General features: G+C 39.8%; 1 non-coding gene across 1 annotated transcript; it reads right to left on the bottom strand.

Annotated features, from left to right (window-relative positions):
• Window positions 1-8704: 8704 nt before the first annotated feature.
• Trnas-uga lies at window positions 8705-8786 on the bottom strand. The gene has a single exon. It is a non-coding gene; the product is annotated as a tRNA-Ser (tRNA).
• Window positions 8787-9515: the final 729 nt, after the last annotated feature.

The raw sequence follows: 9515 nt of genomic DNA, 5'->3' as shown, positions 1-9515 counted from the left end.
GAATTGTTTCTTAAAATTGCACAAATACGAAACCGGCTTTTTTCAATTCAAGTCCGAAAAACATGTTAAAAACGGTCAGCACCTATAAAAGATATGAAAACCAATAAAATAGTTCGGACTGAGAAATTTAGCATTTCCACATTTAAGTCAATTTGATCAACTGAGATGTTAGCTGTTCAAAAATGCAGTAGGATGTCATTCCTGGGCTTTAAAGCCTGACACAGCTAGCATTCTGCTGGTTCTATGCTGGGTACACTGAATGACGCATACGCTGGTGCTGATCCGCAATTTCGCAGGCACTGACCCGCAATTACGCTGGCACTGATCTGATTTTACGCTGGGACTAATCCGCCATTGGACTGGCTCTGACCCGGAAACACGCTGGCACACTCATGGTTTCCTACCGTACCACCGGTTCCATGCCGCGGATCTGTGTCGGGAGCTCGCTGGGAACATCCCGTATTCCCGGCATCCCGGTTTCCCAATAAGTTCCCGGTACCGGCCGGATTCCGGCATTGGGCCCGGCCGATGTCGCCCCTTGGGGCGTTTCCGGTACTGGCCGGTATCGGTATCCCGGCAGGCCAATACCGCCCCATCCTCAACCCGGCGTGTTGTGCTACTTGGGTATACGTTTTATGGTTGTTTTTGTTTGTTTCTTAGTGCAAAAATTTGCTAAGGTTTATACGATTTCGTTTTGTTTTTGACACATTTTAGTGTGTTTTCTTTACTGTAAATTAATTCTTGTCCGATAGAAAAAGAAACTGAGTATTTATGAAGAATTCGAACGGCAATAATTCTCAGAGTGGTAATTACGACTTTGTCCGTCAATAAATGTAACTAAAAATGTTCACCAGTGTTTGATTCGGTATTAGCAATACAACAAAGGTAATTGCGACCATAGAATAGTATAATAGTTATATGTTGAAAAAGTCTTCGTTTAGAGACGGAAAGAAAAAACGATTTATCGATATCTACTGCGACCTAAAATCAGATCTCAGAAATTATACAATACCAAGACATTCGTATGATACCATGGCTAGTGCAGCGTCTTATAATCAATTTATACCTCACACTTGTAAAGAATCTGTAATTCACACCTTTAAAATGGCGTTTCGTCCTCTCTTTTAGAAATAATAAAAATACTTAGACGTTACGAATTAGGGGATTAAAAAGATGCAGTTAAACAGAACATCTCCAGAACAAAGGAGGTTATAGGAGAACTACTAAAGCGCCACGTGCGCGAAGAATCTAGCGCTCCAAGAGAAGACACTGACAAACAATATCGGAAATATGAACCCTCAACTCCGAACCTCAGAGGCGAGTCTAGCAAACACACAATGGAACGACGTGCCCAGTGACAGGGTGATTGTTTTGAAACCGAGGGGCGCTTTACCCTTCAAGACGAACCGACATTGAAGCAGCAGGAAGGGGGGATGATAGACGATGATGCATCTCGTTCCAGCGACCGACACCCCCTGTCAGGTTCCTCTCCTCCCGATGACCCAATATACAAGAGAGTGCAAGATCAAAAAACGATTTCCGATAAAAAGAGCAGGCGTCTTTGCATCTCTCCACTTTGCCCCTGAAGGAAAGGTTAACCGAAGGCAGTCCCAGCAGGTCGACTTCCATTCGCCCCTTCCTAATGATCAGTGTCATCGAGTGTTAGAGTTAACGGATTCGCAAAAGAGAATACAGCGATACAGCTTCCGTGGTTAATGCCCTTAGAAACTCGGTATAACTTAGAATGTCAGGCAAGGTTCGTTCTTTATTCCGCTATAGAAACGGAGGACGTAGCTAGTCTAGTGAAGCTCTTCGATCACTCCGGAACCGATGAGGTCACGGCATTAGCCGATAAGAATTCCCATCGGCCGTAGCCGATAAGAAAAAGAACACAACAAAATCTGAACGTCACGTACGCTTTGTGTTTTTGCGCTACCAGTGACTGGAACAAACATCACCAGGCAATGATAAATCCCTCGAGATGGTCAGTTTCCTCTAGTGTCTGCTTTTACGGTGGGAGCGCGAATGAGTGTGCCCTGCCAATCAACATTAACCCTGTAAAAAAAAAAGTCTAACTGTAGATGTTATAAAATGCATTGGCGAGGCACCGATTTCACGCCATCCTCTTGATAGTTTTGTATCTGCTGGTGGCGAAGCCTGAATTCCTTCTAATGACAGTGTTTGTTTTCAGTATACCGCGCCACCAGAGCGGTCGCCACTACAATAGAAGACAAAATTGCATTGTCTCTGTATGAACACGCAGGCTCGGATCCCGCGTAAACAAAATCCCAAGTAACAACCCTAAATTTAGCTTCATTTGGCCGCGTTAATAATTAAGCTGACCGACCATGTGAAAGTGTTCTACACAACAGTGAAACAAATTGCACAAAAACGAGGTGCTTGCGAAACGCAGGTGCGGGGACTGATTTCGGTCGTGTACAAGCGGTATTAAAAACAAACTTTGGGGTTCTTGTGATGTTTGGGGATATTTTATTTTAAAATACTACTTTCAGAAAAGCAATTAACTACAGTTAGCTGTAGAAAATATTTCTGACAAAAATTTTCACGTTTTGCAGAGAGAGAAAGATTTTTTTGTGAAAGTGAGAGGTATGAAAAGTGTGACATAATCTAGAAGACTGAAAGAATATACACAAAAAAACGAAATTACGTTAGTGCTCCTTAATATTGACTCGTTTCAATCAACTCGTAATAAAACATAATTCTACCAGCGTGTGCTATGCGGAGACATTAACATGTTTTGCTGGGTATTGAAAGAATTGAAATAATGATTCGTTTTGGGGAGAGTCAACTCGATAGAAAATTATCTGTAGATAAGTTCATGTGCTGTTTTCAAACACCGTGTCCACTACCTCCCCAAAATTTGATTTCGCCAAAACTTAATTTTCTGCGGCTTGGTTACCATCGCACGCAATTTCAGTGAACTACCAAAGAGATTCTCAAGAGCGATGTCTGAGAGGTGCGGTAACGTTGTCTGCTTTCCTCGAATGTAGATTGTAGAAATAAATACAAACATAGCAAAACACAATTGGGTGTTACTCATGTAGAAAAAGAAAAGTTATTTTTAGTCTTCGAAGAGAGAAACGCCTTACAACCTGAAAGACGCTTCGCTCTTCTGCAAACCGTATGTAGTGCATAACGCTAAACGCCACTTTCCACAAGCAATATACATATATGACTTTATTTTTTTTGTTTATTTTATTATGCCCATTGTACATGACAAATAATATGCTGAAAATGATGAACCCAAACAAAAACAGCTGCAACATACATGCGTAGCGCTCCTTTTAGCTACAACACTTGGCTCTAAACACCATCAATTTATTCCGGCTTGGCCTCTAATTATTTGAAAGTGTAAGTAGACGCCTTTTGACGAGCGTCCTGCTTCAAGCCTAGGGTTGTTGCGGGGACCCAGTTGAAGAATACTTTGATCGCCGAACCACAACTTCTTAAGCGGAATTATTCTCGTTACATTTGTACTTTTCAGCGCGGCAACAACAGGGGCGCACACTAGTAGAAATTCTCACATAAATCGTAACATTTATTCAAGTATTCCAGCTTATATTGAAGATGCTCAATTACTGATGATTTTGACTGACCCTCCATAACATTTTATTTTAAAGCGACACGAAAGCGCACACCAGAAGTGACGTCCGGGTATCAACTCTGATCGGAAGGAAACCATCATTGCTTCTTCTCTCGCTTTACATGGAGAGCGAAAAAGGTCTTGATGACTTTGATAAGTTGAGTTTATAGTAGCCATTTAAAAGCAAACATAGCAAACTGTACCGCCGTTAGAACTTATGAAGTTTGATGTTAATCACTGTATACACATTAGAGAATTCGCTCATCAGTCTTCTAAATTTCAGTAATTAAATTGCCGTTATTAGAGAACACTGACTTGTCCCTTAAGGCTTCGTTTATCTAAGGTTAGATAAAAAATAAGCGCAGTTTAAGAAAACGGAAATGGTTGTATTCAATCGAATGGACACCTCCTAAAAACAAGTGTTTCCAATCAATTATTTTTATTTTATTTATAATGGCAATAGAAAAACTATGTTTCAAGCCTATTATACCCGTCACAGTGGTGGCACAGTATCCAATGGCCGATACTGTATTCCTTCAAAGAGTTAAATCAAATGGTCCGGATGTATGCTACATTAAATGCCAATTCATACAAGCTGTGCTGCTATTAAGTTCCACAGACTCCAAAAATTAAAATTATCTTTTTCAATGTTAAGAAGATTTTATGGGAGGAGGCAATGTTAATATTTTTTGCTCAGCTCTTACTTATTCTATAGCATAATCTCATATCATACTCCCAAGTATCTATTCTAAGCTTTATCACGAGGTGCCTTCATTTTTCAGAAGCAAAAAAAAAAGAATTTGCTTATCAAGTTTTTTTTCATACATTACTAGAGCAGGCATTAAAGATAAAATCAAAGCAATTGACGGAGCATACACTACCTACTTGCAGCCGTATGACGACATTCTGTACAAAGTTTTTGAGTAGTTTCAAAGTTCCCTTCCCCTTTTGCTTTTTCACTTTAATTTTAAAGGAGTGTCGATTTAAATTTGCTTCACTTCTCAGTAAACACCGGATGGATGAACTACAAACTCAAGCGTTTCTTTCAGAGTCCTTTGAAGCTTGTGGCAGATGCTCACGAATGCGTGAAGCGGAGAAAATATATGCGATGGTTTTCTTGTTATTTAGCTATTTTTTACTGAATACGCTCTTCGGAGGCTTTCGGTGTCCTTGCATATATTTGTTTTCTGATAATTTATCTAACCTGAGAGTTGTTTTTCAGTGTCTTATAATTGCGTCATCAATATAAATAAACCATTATATCATAAAACTGAAGTTCAAAACTCTTGTCAAAATAAAAAGTTAAATTACGAGGAATGCTTCATACACTAAAGTTGAGAATATTTTACCAAAAATATCTTCCACATCAAATATACAGTGTTTTCTTTTCTTAAAGATCTACACAATGTTTAAGAAAACGTGAAGTTAAACTGATGCGGTTTGTGCAGGTGAGGTAATTAAATTCCTAAATATTAGAAATAAACATATGGCTTTAATTGTAATATTGTAGGGTGTAATCGAAAAACACTACATCTCTAATGTTGAGAAATACCTAAAGCGCGTGGGAAGCGCGGTGAGACGCTTAATTTGCCATTCGTGCAGAGGCGCAAGACTGACAAGGGGAAAACTCGCCAGCGCTATTTTTTCCACCTCTGATCATGCACTTTTTCTCACCATTATCCTTGCGCCTGTTCCACGGTTCATCACGCTAGCGAACTGCCGTGCTTTCAACACGCTTAAATTTTTTTTTATCAAATTTACTGCTTATCTAATTTTTGAAGATATCATGTTTCTACAGGGAACCATATGCATATTTTTGTCAGTTTATAATTATTAATAAAAAATGTAATATTTTACTTATTCTAACAAATAACCCCTATATTTAGCCCCCCTGCCTGCGTAACTTACCTGTATAGATTGCATAAATATAGCTTAGAGGGCATTTCTCGTCGAATCTAAAAAGCCTCATAAAGCTCCCTGTGTACGTATCGCATGATATCATTAATTTCCTCCTGGTGCATCAGAGTTTTTTGATACATTGCCAATGTGTGTCGTATTTCGCGTCCACCTAAGAAAATAAAATTTTCATAGGCCTAAAAAAGCTCGTTCATTTAAGTTCTCGTCAGCTGAAAAAGAATATGATCGACAAGTGAATGTTTGCATCTTTAATCATTAAACATCAGCGTCATTCCAAATCAGAACAACCCTGCATTCTTCACGGTTACTAACTCTTTTTTATGTTTAAAGAAATAAGAAAAAAATAGTTTCTATTTCTTACCTCGCGAGTTAAACATTTTTTGTCCGTTTCAAGAGACCGGTTCTTAAGGCTTAGAACAAGGAGCTTCGACAGAGGTGGCTAAGATGGTGCATTTTGTCTAAAAGATTACTAAGAATGAGTTGACCTGACAGAAATGTATAAAACAATAAAAATTACAGAAGTACACTTAAGACTGCTGCTCACGTGTAGGAATGCGAACCATTCCTGCGTGCAGCGCATTCCTACAAGAAGCGCGCACCGCTGTCTGCGGCGCGCAGGAGAGCGAAAAGTATAGACTTTTTTTTTATTTTCTCGTGTGCATAATAGGTACCGAGCTATAATGCATCTTACAAGTATTTAGGACATGCAACATCAAATAAAGATAATTACAATACATTGTTTCAGCTTAGGTTTCATTGATATTTGTTTTATTTTCACGGCAATAATATTTGCTTTATTCCATGTACTGTGCCATTTCTAACGTGCGAAATGATGTTGAGTAGCAACTCTGTGTATTTTCTCTCTTTTCATTGTTAATTGCTTTGTTCCATTTACTGTACCCCACTCCTCTCTGTAATGCCTTTGGGCCTTGAGAGACGTAATAAATAAAATGAAATAAAACTCTAGAGGTATCTAATGCCACATGCTAATGGGACCTATCAAGCAGCGTCAAAAGCCCAATTCACTGGATCTTTTTCGTATATTATCAGTTAAGCGATGATAGAACACGTGGAGAAACATAACGAGCACCGTCATGGTGTGATTTTGACACTAGCACATGGGTCCCATTAGCGCGTAGCGTCGGCTGCGTCTGGCGTCTCTAATGCGGTTGACATACTGCGTATGCTATCACCACTCCAAAAAAACCACCTTATATTGGTTTAAAAATGTGTTACTTTTATAGAGATTACACATTTACGTCGAATGATTCCAATCAAAAGTAAACAGATACACTTTGGTCGATTACAGGTCTTCATAATCGAATCAGAAAACGTCATATAACAAAACAATTTAGCGGATCGGGTGAAAAAATGCTTCCGTTTAGACTTGGCGTATTTATAAAGGCTTAATATTGAATTAAAACACAATATTTTAATCACGCTCTACGTAAACAAGTTAGGTCTGACAAAAAAAGGTTGTATAATGTTTAACCAAGCTGCACCGAGAGCCAATTAAAAAGAGAGTGAAAGCATGCCAAATTAATTAGTAGATCGCTAGGCTGCGTACAATAAGTTAGGGTAGGCTCGAGCTGTCAGCCCCTGTCAGCAAGAAACGCGGACAAGCGCAGTCCTGCCAAAGTGTTGTGCAAACAAACGCGGCGTTAAACACAGATTGGCCAATGCCTTTTTTACTTTACTGTCAGCTCATTTCCAGGGCAATAACAAACGATCGGTCGTTCGAACGAAGCACTGTTGGTTGGGTAAAACAATGTGCACATACCACGTCATTTACATTCCTGTGAACGGGGCGGGCCTATTCCCTACTTGAGTTTAAACATAGCTTTTTTTTCTATAGATAAAAGAAAGATGCATATTGATGGATGTTTCCTGAAATTATTTTCGGATCGCGACCCGTTAGACCCTTTTGAAGTGTGGTCGCTGGTATAACAACTGTGTTTTGTCACGGTCACTTATTAGCGGAATTTCACTGGTAAGAGTAGAACGTGCAGGGATAATATACAGGAACTTCCCAAAAAAACATAATAGTGCTTTTCGTCCCGGGTAAATAAACTATTCATAGCAGAAAGGTCAAACGCCATAAGAATGTGACGCTAACGGTTGGGATAGAACAAGGGAATTCAAGAAAATAAAGTTCCCTGAATCATAAGATAATTGAGAAAAACAAAATTTCTGTGAGCCTACATCCATCTAAGCCTATTATCCTCAAAGCAGGAACTACGTTGTGGACGCTTACGGGATCTATATCAGTAGAAAACAATGTTCAGGAAGAAAGAGAATAAGGGAAAAAAAATAGTGTTTTATTTATTGCTGACAAGTTTGCTATTTCACTGAATAGATGCCAAGGGGCCTGTAATGTAATTTCTCGTTTTGACGACATTAGGCTTAGGTGGCCGTCGGCTCATTAAGACTTTTTTAAAATTATCTTTTGATACAGGTAACGTCGTGCTTTCGAACTTCGGCATTCTATCCAGTCAGCTAGCGTCACATTCTCAAGGAGTTTGAGCTTTCTGCGATGTATAATATATTTACACAAGCCGAAATACGCGATTTTCTTTGACAGAAATGTGCCACAGGAGAAGAACCGAGAAAGTGAGACATGAACTTCGTCCCTGTCTTGCGGCGCATTTTGTCAAAAGAGACCATGTACCAACGGGCCCATTTCTCACTATTGACGATTCTCCTTTCTCTCTAGCTCGCTCTTCTTAAGCATCGGTATACTACAATATAGACGACTCTTCACGTTATAGTGCACTTTAAAATATCATACCCAGGTTAATCCCAATTACAAGTGAGTCCAAGGGGCTCTGCGTTTAAGTACTCAGAAAAACCCGGCGCGTTCAAGAAATATATTTATTAATAAGCTCGCCTACACAATTTTAGCGGCGCACTTTACATTCAAAAATTGTATGTGCATGTGTGTTTCAGAAAACTTTAATCTTATTATATTATTTTGGGCTGAATACATCAGCCGTAGCATACAAAAAGAAACATGATGAAAGTTTCAGCTAAAAAAATGAAGAATAATATTTCCCATCAAGCTCAGTACCACAATTCGAATATAAGTTTTTTAGGAGCGAAGCTCCTTAGGGTCTAGCCTTGTCCATCCGGCGTCCGTGCTCACATCGACTGCCATCCCGTCTGTCTTCTTAAAAAGAATGTTCGCGCAGTCGACAGGATTCGAACCAGTGCGGGGAGACCCCAATGGATTTCAAGTTCATCGCCTTAACCACTCGGCCACGTCTGCGGGACGAGTAGGGGGCTCTGAGATGTGGTAGTAACTCAAGAGCTGGGGATGTCATGGATGACACGTTGCATGTAGCCGCTCAACCTCTATACAGGAGAGGGCGCTGCGGTCAAATGCGCATATAATCCCGATAAACTTTGCATTCATTGGCTCAACATTTATAGAAGAGAGGGTGCTGCGGTCAAATGCTCAAATGCGTATATAACCACGTTCCATACCACACATTCTCTTTCTGACATGGATGAAAACGAACCAAAAGGCCGGCATGCTGCGGCTCAGCGTATCAGCACCACCAAAGCTTCGCCCTCAATCAACATCATTCACCACGTCGAGATGCGGTCATTTTTTTTTGTTCCTACGGTCGCTCGTGTAACTTGTAAGAAATTGTGAGTCTTCCACAGTATCGTATAATTACCTCGCTGCTTATAACAGTCTAACTATACGCTTACATGCAGTGATACGTTTCGGAGGGCACCAAGAGAAACGTGTACTTCAGATCAATGCCTAGAGATAGCAGCTTCATACTCTGAGATACATATGGTGATAACAAAAATAAAACTGCAGGAGTGTACACTAACCTTGCACGCTTGAGAGCGGCCATTATTCAATCAATACCTAAATCAATAAATCCAATCGCAATCATTCCCTTACGCGGAGAGCTCGGAAAAGTATGTTTACTTACATAAGCTTAAGGGTTTTTGTTTGTTTGTGTGTTTAATGTTACATATT

Source organism: Ixodes scapularis, unplaced genomic scaffold, assembly GCF_016920785.2.
Source record: "Ixodes scapularis isolate PalLabHiFi unplaced genomic scaffold, ASM1692078v2 PGA_scaffold11__112_contigs__length_91849675, whole genome shotgun sequence".
Classification (NCBI taxonomy): domain Eukaryota; kingdom Metazoa; phylum Arthropoda; class Arachnida; order Ixodida; family Ixodidae; genus Ixodes; species Ixodes scapularis.
This window is presented reverse-complemented; position numbering and strand designations above follow the sequence as displayed.